The sequence below is a fragment of the Triticum aestivum genome, chromosome 1D, assembly GCF_018294505.1.
Source record: "Triticum aestivum cultivar Chinese Spring chromosome 1D, IWGSC CS RefSeq v2.1, whole genome shotgun sequence".
Lineage (NCBI taxonomy): Eukaryota > Viridiplantae > Streptophyta > Magnoliopsida > Poales > Poaceae > Triticum > Triticum aestivum.
In genome coordinates this window covers 157,754,782-157,777,454 of record NC_057796.1, presented here as the reverse complement: position 1 = coordinate 157,777,454, position 22,673 = coordinate 157,754,782, and positions in this window count along the sequence as shown.

Genomic DNA, 22,673 nt, shown 5'->3' with positions numbered 1-22,673 from the left:
TCCTTTCTTCTTCGCACAGAGTATTTCCCTGGCTATTCAACTGCCGCCAACCAGGCCATTGAGGCCCATCGCCAAGCGAAGAGGCAGGCCGGCTTCGACATCTCGCCAACCGCCGGCCGCTCGCTGGAGGAACAGCTCCTGGCGATCCAGGCTCGCATCCAGCCGGCTCACCGGCTGCTCCGCCGGCTTCAGCGTGCCGGGTCACAGGTCTTGGCCGCCCTCTGGCCCGGCCAAGTGGTCCCTCGCACCCCCAGTCGGACCGCCGACTGGCTGGAGGTAGCAGTCGGCCGCTTCGATGCCAGGTGCCAGGCGGGCGCTGGAGTTCTCAAGGCCTGGTATCCCGGCCTGAACCTGGACGAGCTGGCTACCTGGCGGCAGCAAGCCGACACGGAGCTGGAGCCGGCGCGGCCGGCCATCATTCGGCGGGCTTCGGCGATCGCTGACTACACCGACACCAACGTCTTCGCCCCCGAGGTGGACGATAATGGAGTCGCCCAGCCGGAGGAGTGGTTTGGGCTGGACCCGGCGTACGGTGAAGACTCGACGGAGGAGATCGACTCCAGCGACGAGGGCGAAGAGGAGGAGGAGGAGGGTGAAGACGCCGAGCCGGCTGGTGGAGTAGCCGGCCAGCCTCAGCCTGACCGCGCCTCCAGCACTACGTCGCGCGCCTCCACGCCTCCTGCCGCAAGTGGTGGTCAAGCCGGGGCCCTCTATCAGCCACTCCTTCAGCCGGCGAGGCCGCCTTCACCAACCAGCTCGGCCTCCATGTCGCGCCCTAGTCTGCCGTCTTTTGCTTTTCTCCTTTGTTACTCTTTAGAACAATGTTTGGTTAAATTTGCACAATTCCACCCACTGGGTGTATTCGAACTTATGTCAGTTGCCGGCCTGTTAGCGGCTTTTATGTATATAACTTATGCATTCGGCTTTTCCTTGTACTTTTGCTTGTTGTCCTTCTGCTTTTTCCTTTGCCGTCCTCCCTTGGTTGCCGCCTCCCCAGTCAAATAGTTGCTTCTGCAATCTGTAGCCGGGGAGTGCCTGGCCGATTGGGGCGGGGGAAGTACTTTTAGCTCTGCTGGACTAAAGCTAAGTTTTTTAGGAAGCCGGCCAGCCTGCTGCTTTGACAGCCGGCAGGCATATTTGGAGGCCGTCTCTTTGCTATATAGGTTAGTTGTTCCTTAGCCATTTTTCATGTGGGCGTCCTTTCTGTCTTCTCTCTTGCTAGTCAGACAGTCAGTTCTTTGAGCTGCGACCTTCAACAAGAGAGGACTTGGGAGCCAGCGCACTACTTTTCTGACTTTAGGAAAAACTTTCAATATGGCTTAAGGCGGCCAGTCCCCGGGCCGACTAGTCGAACCCGGTGCCGGACAAAAATTCAAAATGTAATAATACATTCATGGATATGACACTCGTCATTCATAGATAAATAAAAAGGCAGTCCCCGAGTACTGTTCGGGGGGCCTGTTGGTTTGTACTTAATACAAAAGGGTAGCGTGATACATACTGCTTTTCAGCTGTAAAATCGTCTTAGGAGGTTTGCGTTACATGGTCGCTCCGACTCCTTGCCGGAGTCATCTCTCTTGCGTGCTCTTGGTTTTTGCGCGTCGATCAAGTAGTAGGAGTCGTTGCCGAGTGCCTTGCTGATGACGAAGGGGCCTTCCCAAGGGGCCGAGAGCTTGTGCTGGCCGGCTGTTCGCTGGATCAGCCGGAGCACAAGGTCGCCCTCTTGGAAGGATCTTGGCTTGACCTTGCGGTTGTAGTAGCGGCGCAGCCCTTGCTGGTAGATGGCGGACCGGCTGAGTGCCAACAGCCGGCCTTCTTCCAGTAGGTCCACGCCATCTTCTCTTGCTTCTTTGGCTTCCTCCTCCATGTACATGGTGATCCGAGGCGAGTTGAACTCGATGTCTGTTGGGATGACAGCATCGGCACCGTACACGAGGAAGAATGGGGTGAAGCCGGTTGACTTGTTGGGTGTAGTGCGCAGACTCCAGAGGACAGCCGGCAGCTCTTCGAGCCAGCAGCCGACCGATCACTCCAGTGGTACAACTAGTCGGGGCTTGATGCCGGAGAGGATGAGTCCATTTGCTCGCTCGACCTGGCCGTTTGACTGCGGGTGGGCAACGGACGCTAAGTCAAGTCGGATGCCCTGTGTCGCGCAGAAACGTGCCAGTGCTCCTTTGGCGAAGTTCGTGCCGTTGTTGGTGATGATGCTGTGCGGCACGCCGTACCGAGTAGTGATGTCGGTGATGAATGTCACGGCAGTCGGCCCGTTCAGCTTCTTAATCGGCTTGACTTCGATCCACTTTGTGAACTTGTCCACAGCAACGAGTAGATGTGTCAGGCCGCCGCGGGCTGTCTTGAAGGGGCCCACCATGTCCAGTCCCCAGACGGCAAAAGGCCAAGTGAGGGGAATGGTCTTGAGGGCAGAAGCCGGCAGGTGTTGCTTGGAACTAAAAACTTGGCATCCTCTGCAGCTCTTGACTATTTCTTTAGCATCCTCCAAGGCAATCGGCCAGAAGAAACCGTGGTGGAAAGCTTTGGCCACGAGGGATCTTGAGGCTGCGTGATGGCCGCATTCGCCTTGGTGGATGTCTTTGAGGATTGCCACTCCTTTTTCTGGCTCGACACAACGCTGGAAGACTCCAGTGACGCTGCGCTTCACAAGCTCTCTGTTGATTATTGTATATGCTGCGGCTCGTCGTTGCACTAGTCTTGCTGAGATCTCATCAGCCGGCAGCTCTCTGCTGACTAGGAACTTGAGGATGGGCTGGGCCCATGAGGGAGCTGTGACTTCTTCTTCTATTAATGTGGCCACCATGACTCGGGCGGGTGGGTTGGGTGTTGCATTGGAGTCGGCCACCGCTTCTTGTGTCGTTGCAGTCCCCGGGCCGACTGCTGCAGTCCCCGAGCCGGGTTCTGAAGTCCCCGGGCCAGGTGCGACTACAGTAGTCCCCGGGCCAGTCGTCGAAGTCCCCGTGCCGCCTGCGGGATTTCTCCAGTCGGATCCGGCTGTTTCTGGCGTAGGTGGCACGAAGATGGAATCCGACTCTGGAGACGGCTTGAGGAGGCGCTGGAGGGAGACGCCAGTCGGTATGGCTTGTCGGGTGGAGCCGGTCCGTGCTAGGGCATCCGCTTGGTCGTTGTCGGCCCTTGGCACGTGAAGGAACTCGCACCCTTCGAAGTATCCGCTTATCTGCTGGACGAGGAAACGGTAGCTCGCCATGTTCGCGTCCTTGGCGTCCCAGTCGCTAGATGATTGCTGAACCACCAAGTCTGAGTCGCCATAGCACAGGATCCGGCGTATGCCGAGTTCTTTGGCTAGCCGGAGCCCATGTACGAGCGCCTCGTACTCGGCGACGTTGTTGGAGGCGGCGAAGTGGATCTGCAGCGTGTACTTGAGCTTGTCACCTTTGGGAGAGGTGAGGACGATGCCGGCTCCCAAGCCGGTGCGCATCTTGGACCCGTCAAAGTGCATCCGCCAATGAGTAGAGTCGGGAGCCGGCGGCAAGTAATGGGTCTCAGCCCAGTCGACGAGGAAGTCGGCCAATGCTTGCGACTTGATGGCGGTGCGGGGTTGATAGAAAATCGTGTAGGGCGCCAAGGCAATGGCCCATTTGGCCACCCGGCCGGATGCATCCCGGCTGCCTATGATCTCGGCGAGCGGGGCAGTGCACACGACCGTGATGGGGTGCTCTTGGAAGTAGGGCTTCAATTTCTTGGCAGCGAAGTACACCCCATAGCACATCTTCTGGTAGTGCGGGTAGTTTTGCTTTGATCTGGATAGTACTTCGCTAAGATAGTAGACCGGCCTCTGAACTAGCTGGGCTCGGCCTTCCTCCGGGCGCTGGACCACAACAACAGTGTTGACGACTCGGCTTGTCACGGCGATGTAGAGGAGCATGGGCTCCTTCTCAGTCGGCACAGCCAGGACAGGCGGAGTGGTCAACATTTTCTTCAACTCATGGAAGGCTTGGTCGGCTTGAGCATTCCACTCAAAGTGAGTGGACTTCTTCATGAGTCGGTACAGGGGGAGAGCCTTCTCTCCTAGTCGGCTGATAAAACGGTTCAGGGAGGCTAAGCAGCCAGTGAACTTCTGCACATCTCGCAGCTTGGTGGGAATCTCCATCCTCTCGATGGCCTTGATCTTGACGGGGTTGCACTCAATGCCGCGTTCGGAGACCAGGAAGCCAAGCAGCTGGCCGGCTGGCACTCCGAACACGCACTTCTCGGGGTTGAGTTTGATCTGGAATCGGCGCAAGTTGGCGAATGTTTCTTTCAGGTCCTCCAGCAAGGTACCACGCTTCTCTGTCTTCACCACAATGTCATCTACGTAGACGTGGGCATTTCTGCCGAGTTGTTTCAAGAGACATTTCTGCATGCAACGCTGAAAAGTGGCACCGGCATTTCTCAAGCCGAATGTCATTGTCAGGTAGCAGAAAGCTCCAAAGGGTGTGATGAAGGCAGTCTTCAGGCGGTCAGCCGGGTCCAACTTGATCTGATGATACCCTGAGTATGCATCCAAAAAACTTAACAGCTCGCATCCGGCTGTGGAGTCTATCACTTGGTCAATCCGCGGCAGAGCAAACGGATCCTTTGGGCAGGCCTTGTTCAAACTCGTGTAGTCTATACACATACGCCACTTGTTATTCTTCTTCAGAACCAGAACTGGATTGGCAAGCCATTCTGGAAAGAACACTTCCATGACGAAGCCGGCTGCAAGGAGCCGGGCTATCTCTTCTCCCACAATTCTTCGCTTCTCTTCTGACAGTCGGCGGAGGGGTTGCTTGACCGGCTTCGCGTCAGCTCGGACATGTAATTTGTGCTCGGCGAAATCCTTCGGGACACCCGGCATGTCCTTTGGGGACCATGCAAAGATGTCTCGATTCTCACAGAGGAAGTCGACGAGCTCGCCTTCCTATTTACTGTCCAAGTTCGCCCCAATCACCGCGAACCTCTCCAGGTTCTCCGGGTCCAGAGGTATCTTCTTCGTCTCTTTTGCAGGCTGGAAGGAGCCCTGCGCATCACAATCCTTGGGGTTGGGGGACAAGGCCGGCTGCTTGCCGGCCATGGCCACAACCCGTTCCAACATCTTCTTCTCTTCTGCCACCACGAGGGACTCGGCCAGCCGGCTAATGGCCATGGCACATTCGATGGACTTCTTGTAGTCGCCGGCTACCGTGATGATCCCCTTCGAGCTCGGCATCTTCATCTTCAGGTAGGCGTAGTAGGGCACAGCCATGAACTTGGCCAAAGCAGGTCGGCCAAGCAGTGCATGATAGGGGCTCTCCAAATCCACTACCTCAAACCATATCGCTTCCCGGCGAAAATGATCTTTGTCTCCGAAGAGAACATCCATTTTGATCTTGCCGATTGGAGAGCAAGATAGGCCGGGTACGATACCATGGAAGACGGTGCGGCTTGGCATGAGCTGCTTTGCTTTGATGTTCAGCTTCTCCATGGTATCGCGGTACAGTATGTTGATACTGCTTCCGCCGTCTATCAGGACGCGGGAAAATCTGGCAGCTCGCCTCTCCGTCGCGAGGGTGACGTCCAAGACCATCGCATAGGAGCCAGGCGAAGGCATCACCTCTGGGTGGTCGGCCTGGCTCCAGCTGATTGGCTTTTCTGACCAGTGCATGAACTCGGCGGTGCTAGAGGCGACTGCGTTCACTTCTTGGTGCTGTCGGCGCCGACTGCGCTTGTCGTAGGCTTGACTGGTGAAGACGACGTAGGCGGCGTGCTCTTCGGGAAATTCGTCTTGAATGGCGCCGACTGCCGGCCGAGCCGCCGGCTGCTGGGGGGCTGGAGGCGGCGGGCCGGGAGGCGGAGGCGGCAACATTCCCTCACCGTTGGTGATGCGGGTGAGCCAGTGGCATTTCCGTGTTGTGTGGTTGGACGGCTTCGCGCCGCTGTGGAACTTGCAGGGGGCGTCGAGTGCTTGCTCGTAGGAGAAAGACGGCTGCCAGGGCGGCCGGCCACCGTTCTTCTTGGGAGTGGGCCGATCCTCGGGCTGCTCGTCTTCAACTGTGGCCACCTGCTGACTGGAGGAAGTTGGCATGGGGCCCTTGCGCTTGTGGTCGTTCTGGTAGGGGCGCCGATTAGGGTCGCCAGCTGGCTTCTTGGGAGCCGGAGCAATTACTTTCCCCGAGGCGTCCACTCGGAGCTCGGTCTTCATGGAGGAGTCGGCAGTGGCGTACTTGTCAGCGATGACCAGTAGCTCATCGAGGGTAGCCGGCTCGTCGCAGAGGAGTCGGTGCTTGAGGAGGGTGCCCTCTCGGCACCCGGCAGTGAAGTACTCGATGGCCTGGACCTCATGCACTCCCTCGCAGGAGTTGCGGAGCTCGGCCCATCGCGTGAGGTAGTCTCGGGTCGACTCGTTGGGCCCTTGGACGCAGAGGGAGAGCTGGCGAGGCTTGGGAGGCCGCTTGTAGTTGCTGGTGAAGTTGCAGACGAAAACTTCGGTGAAGTCCAACCAACTGTTGATGCTGTAGGGCTTGAGGCTGTTGAGCCATGTGCGCGCCGTGCCTTGCAGCATCAGGGGGACGTACTTCACAGCGATGCGCCGATTGCCGTTGGCGATGCTGAAGGCCGTGGAGTAGTCGATGAGCCAATCTTCCGGCTTCACTGAGCCGTTGTACTTGGGCGTGTCTCTGGGGAGCGAGAACCCTTTGGGGAAGGGCTCGTCGCGGATGCGGGGGCCAAAGTATGGCGGACCGACATCGTCTTCTTCTTCTAACGCCAAGGATCGGGCAAGGCGGTCGATCCTGTGGCGGGCGTCACTCTCGCCGACTCCTTCTCGGCGGCCGAGTCGGTCGCCGAGAGTCGGATGTGTGATGGGCGGCGGACTGAGGCGTCTTTCTCTTCGAGGCGGGGGAGGAGGCAGGTTTCCTTGGTGCTCTACTGCTCGAGGGCGGCCCTCCGCGTCGCGCTCGATGGTGATGCGAGCCCGGCTGCGGCTGGCAGCCGGCTCCTTGTCTTTCTTCTGGCGCGCGCCGCTCGTAGTCGGCGAGCGGGACGTCGCGGCGTGTTCCCGGCGCGGGGGATGACTACCAGCGCGGGCGCCGGCTTCCTGCCGTTCTGCAGCCGCATCGATCAGCTGCTGGATCCGTCTTGTCGTGTAGGGGAGCTCATCGGCTCCCAGCCCATTGAGCTCCTCTGCAGCCGCCTGAGCGGCTCGCAGATTCTCGAGCGGGGTGGCGTAGACAGGGCGATCTGCGCCCAGCATGCTGGCAACGGTCGCGCCGCGCTTCTGGACGAAGCCGGCTCGGCTCGGGCCGCTAGGCGGCGGCGTGCCGAAGGCGGCGCGGTCGACTTCGCGCTGGTGGGCCTCGGTGAGGCGTCTCATCGAGGCTATCTTTTGGCCCTCCGCGATGACGGCAAGGCGGCGTGCCTCCAGGGTCTCGGCGTCGGCATCGGCCGGGATGGGGGCGGAGAGGTCGTGCATTGCCGCTTGCAGGGCGTCGCGGGCATTCTCGCCCGAGTTGGAGACGTGGCTGATGACCAGCACTTCGGTGACAGCGCTGCTGCCGCTGTCAGCTCGAGGGAGGGGGTCGTCGAAGACCACCACGTCGGAGGGGTAGGCGTCGAGCGACGCGGTGTCGGAGTCGATGAGCATCGGGTCGGTGGAGCCGACCGACGCCATGTCCGCAGCAGGCTCGCTGGAGACGTGAAGTTGGTCGAGGAGGCTGACGAGGCGGCTCTCGGGGTAGTCGGTGCCTGCGTTGGACGCCGGCTCGTCAGAGATGCGAGTCTCGCCGAGCAGATCGGCGAGGCAGCTCGCTGCGCAGGCGTCGTCGACGCCTTGCAGCGCGTCAAGGCAAACGCCATCGGGCGCAGCAGGCTGGCTGCGCTCGCGGGGGAGGAAGAGGGTTCCCGTCCAGAACAGGTCTCCGGACGACGGTGCACCTGGCCCCACGGTGGGCGCCAAATGTCGGGTGGTTGGTGCGACATATGCCAAGGGATGGCTTATCATTGTGGGAGCCAACAAAACGTCGCCGGTGCCCGGAAACGGGATGAGGCGAAGACATGCACGCCGGCGAATCTTACCCAGGTTCGGGGCTCTCCGAGGAGATAACACCCCTAGTCCTGCTCTGCGGGGTCTCCGCATGATCACTAGATCGATAAAAGGTAGCTACAATCGCTCCTAGAGCTGTTGAGATCAAGGGAGAAGAAGAACAAGGCTAGCTCTTGCTTCTCTCTATCTATGGTGTGTGTGCTATGCTTAGAGGGCAGCTCTATGCTCAGAGGCCAACTGTCCTTATGTGCGAACCCTTTGCATGGGTGCTCCGGGGGGTTTATATAGGCCTACCCCCCGGGGGTACAATGGTAATCCGACTGGGAGCTGGCCCCAGCCGTCAGTGTCTACGCTCGCCGGCTTCTCCGCCGGCTGCTGGGTCCCGCCGGCTGCCGGCTACTTGGTCGACAGGCCGGCCCCACCGCCTAGGGTCTTGTCGGCGGCTGCTTACTGTAGCCGCGCCTCTGATGACGAGGGCTTTGTCGAGGTAAGCGTGGCTACAGTGGGCCGCCTCGGGGGCTATCACTGTAGCCTTACCTCGTCTTGTCTCCTTAATGGGGCTCCTGCTTCGAGTAAGGGAGTAGCCGGCTTCTGGAGGTCGGCTATGCTCTTGGCCGACTGGGAAAGGCCGGGCCGGCTTCACGCCTCTCTCTGGCTGAAGGGGCCCGCAGTCCTTGGGCCGTACAGGAGTTGGTCGTGGATGACGTCGATGCTAGCATGGCTACAGTGCCAAGCCGCACGGGAGACGGCCGTCCCGTACAGCCTCCTGTAGCCATGCCCGCCTCGGACTTCGGGGGTAGTGGGCCACACTGTGGCCACACCCCGTCGTGTCGCCGTTATGTGGGAAAAGCTTTGGTGGTTGTGGTCTCGGCCAGCTGCTAGGAGCCGGCGTCCTTCTTGGCCGGCTTCTTGGAGCCGGCCACCCCGTATTCGTCCTGGGGAGAGGTCGCTCGAGGCTGGGTCGCCTTCCGGGAGTCGGCTTTAGAGGCAGCCGGCCAGGGAAGGCGGCCCAAATGCTTGGAGTGCTTGAAGGCCCAAAGGCCTGATAATTTTTCTGAATAACCAGGGGTAGTCGGTTGGGCTACCCGTGGCTATTTACGCCGACAAGCATGACTCTAATATCACCATCTTTATATCTCAAAACAATCATAAAGAATCAAACTTCTCATAGTATTCAATGCACTTTATATGAAAGTTTTTATTATATCCCTCTTGGATGCCTATCATATTAGGACTAAATTGATAACCAAAGCAAATTACCATGCTGTTTAGAGAGACTCCCAAAATAATATAAGTGAAGGATGAGAGTTTGATAATTTCTACAAAATAAAACCACTACCGTACTCGAAAAAGATATAAGTGAAGCACTAGAGCAAAATTGCCTAGCTCAAAAGATACAAGTGAAGCACATAGAGTATTCTACTAAATCACGATTCATGGATGTCCCTCTCAAAAGGTGTGTACAGCAAGGATGATTGTGGAAAACAAAAAAGCAAAGACTCATATCATACAAGACGCTCCAAGCAAAACACATATCATGTGGTGAATAAAAATATAACCTCAAGTAAAGTTACCGATAGACGAAGATGAAAGAGGGGATGCCATCTGGGGCATCCCCAAGCTTAGGGTCTTGCCACTCCTTATTCCATAGTCCATCAAATCTTTACCCAAAACTTGAAACCTTCACAACACAAAACTCAACAGAAAATCTCGTAAGCTCTGTTACTATAAGAAAATAAATCGCCACTTTTGGTACTTTTGTGAACTCATTCTTTATTTATATTGGTGTAATATGTACTATATTCAAACTTTTCCATGATTAATACACCCCAATACTACCCATAGATTCATCAAAATAAGCAAACAACACATAGAAAATATAATCTGTCAAAAAACAGAACAGTCTGTAGCAATCTGTAACTCTCGAATACTTCTGTAACTCCAAAAATTCTGAAATATTAGGACAACCTGGGAAATTTTTATCTTAATCTTTTGCAAAAAGAATCAGTATTTTATCACGCTTCTGTTAAAAATGAGAATTTTTCCTAGGCGCAAAAGTTTCTGTTTTTCAGCATGATCAAAACAACAATCACCGTAAGCCATCCCAAAGGTCTTACTTGGAAGAAACACTAATTGAAACACAAAAACACATCTAACCAGAGGCTAGATGAATTATTTGTTCAAAAACAAAAAAGAAAAATATTGGGTTGTCTCCCAACAAGCGCTTTTCTTTAAAGCCTTTTAGCTAGGCATTAATAATTTCATTGATGCTCACATAAGAGAAGAATTGAAGCACAAATAGAGCATCATGAAACACGTGACAAACACATATAGTCCTAACATACTTCCTATGCATAGGCATTTAATAAGCAAACAAAGTATCAAGGCAAGCAAAAACTTTCATATGCAAGGAAGAAGAAAGAGACGATAGCAATCTGAACATGAAGAGAGGTAATTTACTAACATGGAAATTTCCAAAACTACATTTCCCACTCTCATAATAATTACATGTAGGATCATATGCAAATTCAACAATATATCTATCACATAAATTATTCTCTACATGATCCACATGCATGCAAAGTTGACACTCTTCCAGAATAGTAGGATTATCATTAACTGAAGTCATGACCTTTCCAAACCCACTTTTATCAAAAAAAATATGAGATTGAATATTCTCCAATTGTGTGGGATCTAAAGTTGACACTCTTCCAGATGTACTTTCAATATTATTGCAAACATTATTATCAATCTCATATTCATCATGAGGCTTAAATAAATTTTCAAGATCATAAGAAGAATCACCCCAATCATGATCATTGCAACAAGTAGTAGACATAGCAAAATTAGCATCCCCAAGCTTAGGGTTTTGCATATCATTAACATAATTGACATTAATAGAATTTATAATAATATCATTGCAATCATGTTTTTCATTCAAAGATCTATCATGAATCACTTCATAAAGCACTTCATCACAATTTTCAGATTCACGGATTTCAAGCAAAACATCATAAAGATAATCTAGTGCACTCAACTCACTAGCAATTGGTTCATCATAGTTGTATCACTTAAAAAGATTAGCAAGTGGATGAGGATCCATAAACTCTTTGCTTCTGATTTTCAATTGTCGGTGCAACAAACCCTGGGTATGTTGCCCAGACTGTGCACTGGCACGAGAGTAAGATTGAAGCTCTAGCCCAAGTCAAAGTCCAAGAAACCAAGAGATTCGAAGGACCAACATACAGATCAGAGGGACCGAGAGTGAGCCAAGAAAGCAGGATATCGTCAAGAGAAGGGCCTCCCTTGTTGGGCAGGTGAGCCCGGCAAGGGGCGAGGCCACCCCCAGAAGAAGACAACCAAGACACCCCGGCAAGGCCTGCCGGGATTCACGGAGGCAGAACCACCTCATCAACCACTCCACCACGACCCACGTCGTTGATCAATGCGGTGTCAAGCCACAAAGTGATTAAGTGGCAGCCATTCGCCACATGGCGGCCATTTCCTACAGGAGAAACCCACAGATGACACCCGTCCTGCAACGTGTCAGGAGAACAGGTGCGGAGCTGGCAAGATAACCCGGCAAGACTTGTCGGGCAACCAACGATGTGATTTTAAGCGGTGCATTTAGTGCGCCATGTCAGCCCGCAGAGTTAGGTATGATAGCACTGTTTGCTATCTTATTAGTGCATAATGACTACTTTGCCACCGTGGTTACCCCTTGATCTATAAAAGAAGGCCCATGGCAACCGTAGAAAGGGTTAGAAGGTTGGATAACTCACGCCCCCATACGCGTGTAGCCGGGCAAGTGTACTATGCTCGCCACCACCTTTTACACCATCAATCCAGCAAAGTAGGAGTAGGGTTTTACACCTCACGGTGGCCCGAACCTGGGTAAACTGCCCATGTGATCTCTGCCGTGCCGCCCCATGCTTGTCTGCTCTTTGTGCAACGCGTCGTCCCCCTGCCGAACCAGCAAGGGACCTCCTGGTCCCATAGGTGGTCGTGGTTTCCTACGACATCTTTGACGCGCCAGGTAGGGGCATGCATGCCCGAACCTGAAGGCGTGTGCAGCGCGTCAACTTCGTCACCATTGTCATCCTCGACGACGCCATCGACCATGGCGCCCATGAAGAAGCCTGGTCCTTCGGCTCACCCGTCCACCTCGAAGGCTCCGTCGCCCGCGGCCTCCAACGCGACGGGGGTGTGGAGGCGCACGAGGATGCGGACGCTGCTGGGGAAGTGGTCGGAGCAGGTGGCGCCGTCACCACTTCTCCCGTAGTGTCACAGCCTGATTTTTGCCCTTTCTTTTTCTTTTGTTTCTCTGAGATTTTTGCTTGAGTTTTCTTTTTCCATGGCTATGTGGTCTGGAAATTGAGGGAGATGACCTCTTATTTCTTTCTAGAGTGGCTTGTCATCCTCAAACCCTTCCCAAGACCATGCCATTTCCATCTTGGACCCACCCCAATAATCTTTTTGTTGGGAATATTCCTTTTTCTATTAAAGGAATAACCCAATTTCCCTAGGTTGTGAAGCAACCTATATTTCTGTCACTGCCAAAATTCCCAAATAATTCTCATAAATTGTTTGGGCCATATCTTCCTCAAATATGGCCAAATATTTCATTGGCCGTGTTTCCCATCATGCTCAATTAATTCCTTTCCTATTCTGTCCTAAGTGGCAGTTTGTGAAGCAAGTGCCATTTATCTTTGCCCAATTGACCCCAAACCTCTTGGACACCTTTTAATGTCCAAATAATTGCCTCCTGCCAAAATTCAACTTAATTTGCCAAGTGAATATTCCTGAGCAATTTTTCAAAGTTCCTGTCTGAGGGAATTGGTTATGAAGGAAGTACTAGCGAGGTTAATCCTATTGAGTTAAAATTTCGCATGGCCCTTCATATCACCAAATCATCACCCTCATCAAGATTTGAGCTCATGCAATGCATCCTTGTGAGCTGAGCATCAATTCTTTGTTTCTTCCCAAATTTTCAGTTAGTGAAGCAAGTACATTTTATATTGCTCCATTATTGCTGAAAATTTTCCAGGGCCTTCTCCTACCTATATAACCTATCTCCACCAAAATTTGGCTCAATCCATTACATCATTTGCCCTGTGCAATTTTTCCAAGTTTCTGTCCAGAGCAAAGCTATATGAAGCAACTGCTAGTTTGGTTCATCCAAATGGCCTAAAACTTTTTGAGCATCTTCATATCTTCAAATCATCGGTCCATGCCCAATTTCAGCTCAACTTGCCTCTCCATGTGAGTGCATCATCATACTCGAGTTTCTGGACCATTTTGTTCAGTTGCAAAGCAACTATATTAAACCTTGATCCATTTCTCCTCAAACTCCCCAGGACTATAATCCTTCCTACCCAAAACCTCCCAGACATCACATTGGACCCATAGCATATCTCTGTCGATCACACTAACTTGATCAAGTTTGCAACATCAAACTTCAGAGGTTAAATCCTATTTAACCAGAGCAACTTTAGGAGAGGTACCACGTCAGATTGCAACCTCCCCTGGATGGACTCCCCACTAGACAACATTTGCCAACCCATGGCATCTTCTGCTCGCCAGCTCACGCGGTGACCATGGCCCTGGCGTGCATTAAACGCGCTCTGGTGCGACCTCGGCACTGTGCTCGTCAATGCGCTCGTCGTCTTGACTCGCAACCTTGTCTAGTGGCCTCCCCGTGATCGACAGCGTCGCCCTGACCTCACTCCCCCTCCGTCCGTTTCCTCACCGACGCTCGCCGTCGAACGTCCACGGGAGCACAGTGCTCCGTTTGGCTCCAAGCTCGCCTTGGCCTCTTCCTCTGCTCTCCTCGACTCCATGACCTCTGCAGATCGTCCGCTCTCTCGCTCATCGCCTTTCCCGTGCCTCCCGTGACTGCTGCGGCCGGCAGCGCCTCGGCCGGACGTGCCCAGTGGCACCCGAGCCCGTGCCCTTCGCCCCGGCTATATAAGCCCACCCCGAGGTGCCCCGACCTCACCAAGCTCTTCCTCACTCTCCCAGGAACCCGCTAGCACTTCTTCCCCAAGCCGGAGAGACCCTCCTCATCCCTTATGGCCGCCGTGCCCGCCACCGGACTCGACCTAAATTCGCACAAGCCGCGCCTCCTCTCTCCACTCTAGCACCACCAAAAGAACCGTTCCACCCCGGCGAACCTCCCCACCCCTCTTTTCCCCACGGGAGCCATGGTGTCCGTGTTTCCCAAGTCTGCCCGCCGCCTCTGCCTTCGGCCACCTCAAGCCCCATCGCCCTCGGCTCTCCCCGGCGCGGGCGCTGCACTAGGTGGGTGCGGCGCCTCTCTCCAAGGCCGTCGTTGCCCTCCCCTCGGCTGGAGCTGGCCGGAGCCGCCGGGGCCCGCGCCGGCGCCATGCTGCCTCACCCTGCCCTCTGTTCTTCGCGAGGAGGAAGAAGGAAGTGGGAAGAGAGAGAGAAGGTACGGTGGGACCTGCCTGTAAGCCTCTAAGCCGCTCGGCCCCGCCTTGCCACGCTGGATAAGTGGGGTGTATTCTACGGAATACGTCTTCCCAGCTGGAAAGCACATTTCGTTCTTTCTCGTCCTAAAATACATTTCCTCATTTCTGTAGGCGTATTACTCTGAAATACGTTTTCTGTTTTTATCCTCCAGGGGCCAGTTTGTTGAGTTATTTTTATAGATTGGTCCCTGAACTTCGTCGGGCTATAACTTGTTGCTCGTAACTCCGATTAAGGTGAATCCAAAGCCCACGTCTTCGTTTCGTCGAGCCCGTTCTGTTGGCATCATTTTCACTGTGTTTTGACATATTGAAAATTACCATTTTCCTCTTGTACGTAAACATCACCCTCCGGGAGAGGGCTGTTTCCGGCAAATCTTTCCGCGATCCTTCTGCACTTCTCCCCGGTATTTTCTTCATCCCAGGCAAGCCACAATACCCACTTGCATGATAGTCATGTAGTAGCCATGGTTCTTAACTTGAATATTTAATCAATGTTTGCTCGTTTAAAATATGGTTACCATTGTTCCGATGATGTTTGGAGTTTCATGTTCACTTTCATGCTATGTTGTCTTGCACTCTATTGTCATGTATTCCTGCTAGTATTCCATTCATATGCTTATGCTTGCTAGTAGTACATGTTGATGTTGTTTATGGTCTTCAGTGCATGACTATCGTCTGTTCCGAGTGCCGTTGTTATGCATGTTTCTTTGCATCCAGTTGGTTAAATGCTTGCATGATAGCATTGTTGATATGTTCTTGCATGATATTTATTGTTGATACTAGTAGTCATCCTATGTTTCTAAGAAGTGTATACTTGTGATTTTCATATTAGTCAGTATGCCATGCTCAGTCAGATATATGATTTGTTGCCAGTGATATGTTTAGAAGAAATGTTTCACAACCGTGCTTATGTTGATATCATGAGCATGCATTGTAATTGCATCATGTTATTTTATCATGGCTCAGCATATTTGCATTCAAGTTTAACCGGATTAAATTGAACTTGAACAACTGTTGGCTGAGTCATGGTCCCAGCATATCGAGCTGACAAGTGCAACCACATTTGCCGGTATGGGACGGTCCTAACAGGGTCTATTGTCATGCCTCTCGTCGGTGCCTCCAACGAGGGAAGGTTATGCTCGGGCGCTACCCTGATCAGGTAGGACGGCATAAGCCTTGTGAACCCGTTGTTGTTATGGTATCGTGTCCCTGTTTGGGACTGTTTATTTGCCACGACGGTGGTAGTTTTGCCGTTGGTAGGCTGGGTCACCCAGGACTAAGCCCAGTGGGGAGTTGGTCGGAGTGGCCGGGAGAGTGTCATGGCAATAGGACGGTTGTGTCGGAACGCCGTTGGTCCACCCGAATGGGATGCGAGGCCATGGGTTCTGTGGTGTGGGTAAAGTGCACTACCTCTACAGAGTGTGTGTGTTAAATCTATCGGTAGTCGTGCCCGCGGATAAGGGCCCAGTTCGTAGTGGGTCACACTATGGGTCAACAGTATTAATAATAACTTGATTAATAACAACCCTAGATCGATGATGAGAAAGAGATTGGTTGTGATCGTGAGATGATCACCGTGGTATTTGGGTGTGATCGTGAGATGATCACCGTGGTATCGAGGATACCGAGTTGTTGGATATTTGTGGTATTATGCGAGAGTCAAGGGTAAATATCAAGCTCCTTGTGGTCATGTAATGATTACTGCAGTATTGTTTATACCAAGATTGATTGGATCCTGAGATGATCGTGTGATGTCCGCGGTGGTAAGTGATGCATGTGATGGTTACAAGGTAACCCGAACAGAGTAAATTGGTGCATGATAGTGTCATCATGTTGCATGCTAGAATCGTCAGATTCATATGTCCATGCCATGCTCATATTGTTCTAGCTGTACCATGTTCATGTTGTTAATGCCATGTTGTTCTGATGATATCATGTTAATTCCTGCTTAACCTGTAATTGCCATGCTGTTGTCTGCCTTGAATGCTTCTGGTTATTGTGAGCTTGCAAGTACATTCAATGTACTGACCTAGTGTGTCATGCCAGTTTGGAGGTCATGCCGGATTTGATTGCTTGTTCGCCATGGATTCCTTGTTTGTGAGCTAGGATAAGCGTTCCAGCCAGAGTCCCTGCAGAGTGGACTTCACCACCGTCGCCATTGTTCCGCTGCTAGAAGTTATTCTGCTGCTTGCATAGAGCAAAAGTGGCAGGCATAGTGTCGCCGTGTTGATGTAATTCCTCGTTATATCGGAACCCCTTGTACCCAATATTGATTGTAATAAAGAGCTGATTTGCTCTATGCTAAGCAGTGTCGTATTCCAGAAGACTTCTCCTCAATCTCTAGGCTGGAATACGGGGCGTTCTGGTTTCTCTGAGCCGGGGTGCCACAGGCTTGGTATTAGAGCAGGTCTGGCTGTAGGATGCCCTAGCCCGCGCAAACGTTAGAAAACGGTAGTATTGACCTTAGTTGGTTTGTTGCACTTGATGGCTGCATTTTTTTGTCGCATAGCATGCATATAAATTATTATTTAGTCGCTAACGGTTAATCTTGTGAGTGTAGGTGGCATCGGTTTCGATCCACTACCTGCACCCTCTTTCTAAGTATGCCTGCTCTTTTGTGTTTGGCGTCATCTCTGTCCCAGCAGAGTGATGCCATGGTGCCAAGTGTTCCAGACACCATTCGCAGGAGTAATGCTCAGGTATCGCGTCGATATCTTTCCGCCACCCACCCATATTATTTTGATGATAGACTTGTCTCTATCCCGAACTGTGCTCTCCATCTCGTCCCCTTGGCAACCCTTGCTGATCTTTGTTATCAGAAAAGGGCAATGCCATTAAACCCAGTCTTCCACTATTATCTTGCTCTGTCATTTCATTCTTTGGACGAGTACGATTCCCTTCGTATGCTTGATGATGATGTGGTCGTGACCGTTGCGTCTCGCTACTTCATCGCCAAGTCCGTCCTCGCCTCTGTATCCATCTGGATGTAACCAGTGTTCAGCCAGCGCTTGGTGTAGCCTTGGTAATACCAACTCCTTCCGCACAGGGAATTCACTTTCGTGCACACCGTCACAACATATTAGACCGTAATACCGGAGTTTCCGCGAAATTGTGTGCTTAGGTGTGCATGCATATTATTTTGTGAGTAGCAGTAATATGTGATGTGCTTGATTAATTTTATTAGTAGTATGCTTGTGTGCTTTTAGTCGTTTCTTTTGTTTTCTTTCTTTGGGCCTTCGGTGTTACACATCTTTCCCCTACTAAAGTTGCTCGTCAACCGACACCGGACCCGAAGAGTCAGCAAGAAATGCATATATTTGGAAACTCAGCTAAAAAGAAAGGAATTATCAACAGACTGCAGTGAAATTTGGAATATCTCGTCTAAATGCAAAAGAAATCCTGGATGGACCGTCAGTGTCAAGTTTGCATTAGTGTGTCCTCCTCACAATAGTATGGAATTCTCAACCGACTGCATTGAGATTGGGGATATCTGATCATGATACTGAATAATCAAGTTAGTCTCAGTGTGCACTCTTCATAGCAGAAATGATCAAATCAGCAAGAAGATAAATTGTGTGCAAGATTGATAGAATATTATCAGTCGAAGGTATGGCTCATATACAAGTTTGATTCTTCGTTGAGGATGATTTTGAAACACGATATGCCTGGAAGCAAGAAAAAATATGGCACGTATTCAATACTCAGAAGGAAGGATAGTCCTGCAAAACCCCGTTTCATACAAGAAATCAACATCAGAAATATTAAGATGGTACGGATATGTGGTAATCGGTCCGCATATCACAATGAGAAGCTTCTGGTGTAAGCAACCCACTTTTATCTCGCAAGCTACCAAAGAAGCTTCCGATGCAAGGTTCCTCAATCTTCCTCGGTACGATACATGAATGATTTCCCGTGCAAGGTACTCTGCCTTTTGCAGTAAGCAACCGCAAAAGCTTCCGGCATAAGGTACGGAGCCTTTCCCTAGCAAAGTCTTTAAGGGGGTAAGCTTCTGAAGCACGATATCCAGTCTTCTTCGGCAAACTGTCTGATGGAAGTCTTCCTCGGTAAGGCATTGGCACAAGGTAGTACGCTGTGAATTGACCGCATATGATAGTAAATCCCAAGAATCAGATCCGCAATAGTTTGGTCAGAAGCAAGCATCATCCAGAAAACAAGTCTACCTCGGGAATTAAATTCTCATTTATATTGTGCGCATGCTGCCACGCTCTTGCAAGTCAGTGGTACGATGATGAAGTCGAGGTGAGAATCCGAAAATCTCACGAGTCATGCCAAGAATAAGAAAGTCGGTTATACACCTGAGTGGTGATGCAAAAACTAACAAGTTTTGGAGAAAGACAACATGGGACAGCAAATTTTGTCAGTACTCAGTCAGGCCAGATTCCTCATACCCGACAAGGTGATATCATTCGTCACCACTTGGTATGCTTTACAGCAAAAATGAGTTAGATGCAAGCACGTGTGAACCCAGTATAGTTCTTATCACACGATACATAAACGAGGATAAAGTTATGATTGCCGAAATATTGCACCCGGCAGTACCTATGGCCACACACAGAAGCAATATGACCAAGCTCTTTCAGTGAAGAATCCATACAAAGAGAACAAGAATGAAGGAGTAAGACCGGAAATACAGGTATGAAAATTGTTGCATGACCCACATGGTGTAGATACCTCGGACCATCTGAGTCAGTATCAATCACCGTGAATATTCATCTGTGGGGTCTACTCATTTTTAGTAAGGACCCCATATCAAGGAAAGACCCGCTCAGTTAACAGTATATGCTTAGATTTGTCGGTATCAAATATATAGGTCTGTCAAGTCAGACCAAGGGTCAATCCAACAGTTGACTCCAGCAACTATGGTAAAATATCACACAACCTACTATCCTCATGGATATACCGACAAAATGAGTGATCCGTATGAGGAATAACAGTCTCGAAGCATGTGCCCTCACTTATGTAAATCCCCAAAGGGAAGCATGTCTGGAACAAAAAATTTCCGCCAGATCCACCGTTAGTCAAGGATGAGCATACTATCATATAAGATCATACCCCTTATGCTGATCACGACAGGAGACAGTCAAATATGTGGTACGGATCTGACACTCAAGACAGTGGAGTCAGTCAAGATGATTCAGAAATTCCTGCGATAAGTCAGAATCTGTCAGAAAAACGGTTAGGTCTCAACTCACTGTTGGGAACCCAAAGGACCTGCATTTAGTGGAGAAAACCGATGCAAGGAGTTACAGCTAGGGTTTTCATCAGAAAAACCTGATCACCACTTCATGGAAGATTGTCAGTACAGACACAGCAATCGGAAATCACTCTTGAATTTGTGAGATGGACATATATTTCAGACATGAATACAACTCACACTCATCTAAGTTAGCAGATCTAAAAAGAAACTGGAGCCTGTATAAGCATGAAAAAGCAAGGTAAGATCTGTCAGGATATGGATGCAGTAAAGCAAACCACCCCAGAGCCAGTCACGTAAGTCCGATGAAGAATTTAATGGGAACAATCAATAAAGGAAAAAGGATACCCGAGTTGGAAATGGTCTCCTTAAGTCAGTATATGCATACTTGTTCCCTGAGCAAGCGAGATTTCTTTAAGGGGGGAAGAGTTGTCACAGCCTGATTTTTGGCCCTTTTTTTTCTTTGAGATTTTTGCTTGAGTTTTCTTTTTTCGTGGCTATGTGGTCTGGAAATTGAAGGAGATGACCTCTTCTTTCTTTCTAGAGTGGCTTGTCATTCTCAAACCCTTCCCAAGACCATGCTATTTCCATCTTGGACCCAACCCAACAATCTTTTCCTTGGGAATATTCCTTTTTCTATTAAAGGAATAACCCAATTTGCCCTAGGTTGTGAAGCAACCTATATTTATATCACTCCCAAAATTCCCAAATAATTCTCATAAATTGTTTCGGTCATATCTTCCTCAAATATGGCCAAATATTTCATTGTCCATGTTTCCCATCATGCTCAATTAATTCCTTTCCTATTCTGTCCTAAGTGGCAGTTTGTGAAGCAAGTGCCATTTATCTTTGCCCAATTGACCCCAAACTTCTTGGACACCTTTTCATGTCCAAATAATTGCCTCATCCCAAAATTCAACTTAATTTGCCTAGTGAATATTCCTGAGCAATTTTTCAAAGTTCTTGTCTGAGGGAATTGGTTGTGAGGGAAGTACTAGCTAGGTAAATCCTATTGAGTTGAAATTTTGCATGGCCCTTCATATCGCAAAATCATCACCCTCATCAAGATTTGAGCTCATGCAATGCATCCTTGTGAGCTAAGCATCAATTCTTTATTTCTGCCCAAATTTTCAGTTAGTGAAGCAAGTACATTTTATATTGCTCCATTATTGCTGAAAATTTTCCAGGGCCTTCTCCTACCTATATAACCTATCTCCACCCAAATTTGGCTCAATCCATTACATCATTTGCCCTCTGCAATTTTCCAAGTTTCTGTCCAGAGCAAAGCTATATGAAGCAACTGCTAGTTTGGTTCATCCAAATGGCCTGAAACTTTTTGAGCATCTTCATATCTTCAAATCATTGGTCCATGCCCAATTTCAGCTCAACTTGCCTCTCCATGTGAGTGCATCATCATGCTCAAGTTTCTAGACCATTTTGGTCAGTTGCAAAGAAACTATATTAAACCTTGATCCATTTCTCCTCAAACTCCCCAGGACTATAATCCTTCCTACCCTAAACCTCCGAGACATCACGTTGGACCCGTAGCATATCTCTGTCGATCACACTAACTTGATCAAGTTTGCAACAACAAACTTCAGAGGTTAAATCTCATTTAACCAGAGCATCTTTAGGAGACCTACCACCTCAGTTTGCAACCTCCCCTGGATGGACTCCCCACTAGACAACATTTGCCAACCCTTGGCATCTTCTCCTCGCCAGCTCACGCGGTGACCATGGCCCTGGCGTGCATTAAACACGCTGTGGCCCGACCTCGGCGCTGTGCTCATCCATGCTCTCCTTGTCTCGACTCGTAACCTTGTCTAGTGGCCTCCCCGTGATCGACCGCGTCACCCTGACCTCACTCCCCCTCCGTCCGTTTCCTCACCGTCGCTCACCGACGCTCACCGCCGAACGTCCACGGGAGCACAGTGCTCCTTTTGGCTCCGAGCTCGCCTCGGCCTCTTCCTGTGCTCCCCTCGACTCCGTGACCTCTGTGGCTCGTCCGCTCTCTCGCTCATCGCCTTCCCCGTGCCTCCCAGTGACTGCTGCGGCTGGCAGTGCCTCGGCCGGACGTGCCCGGCGGCACCCGAGCCCGTGCCCTTCGCCCCCGCTATATAAGCCCACCCCGAGGTGCCTCGACCTCACCAAGCTCTTCCTCACTCTCCCAGGAACCTGACACACTTCGTCCCCAAGCCGGAGAGCCACTCCTCGTCCCTGATGGCCATCGTGCCCGCCGCTGGACTAGGCCTAAATTCGCTCGAGCCGCGCCTCCTCCCTCCACTCTAGCACCACCAGAAGAACCGTTCCACCCCGGCGAACCTCCCCCACCCCACTTTTCCCCACCGGAGCCACGGTGTCTGTGTTTCCCAAGTCTGGCCACCGCCTCTGCCTTCGGCTGCCTCAAGCCCCGTCACCCTCGGCTCTCCCCGGCGCGGGTGCTGCACTAGGTGGGTGTGGCGCCTCTCTCCGAGGCCATCGTTGCCCTCCCCTCGGCTGGAGCTGGACGGAGCTACCGGGGCCAGCGCCGGTGCCGTGCTGCCTCGCCCCGCCCTATATTCTTCGCGAGGAGGAAGAAGGAACCAGGAAGAGAGAGAGAGAGAGAGAGAAGGTACGGTGGGACCCGCCTGTAAGCCTCTAAGCCGCCCGGCCCCGCCTTGCCACGCTAGATAAGTGGAGGCGTATTCTTCGGAATACGTCTTCCTAGCTGGAAAGCGCATTTCGTTCTGTCTCGGCCTAAAATATGTTTCCTCATTTCTGTAAGCGTATTTCTCTAAAATATGTTTTCTGTTTTATCCTCCAGGGGCCTGTTTGTAGAGTTATTTTTACAGATTGGTCCCTGAACTTCGTCGGGCTATAACTTTTTGCTCGTAACTCCGATTAAGGTGAATCCAAAGCACACTTCTTCTTTTCGTCGAGCTAGTTCTGTTGGCATCATTCTCACTGTGGTTTGACA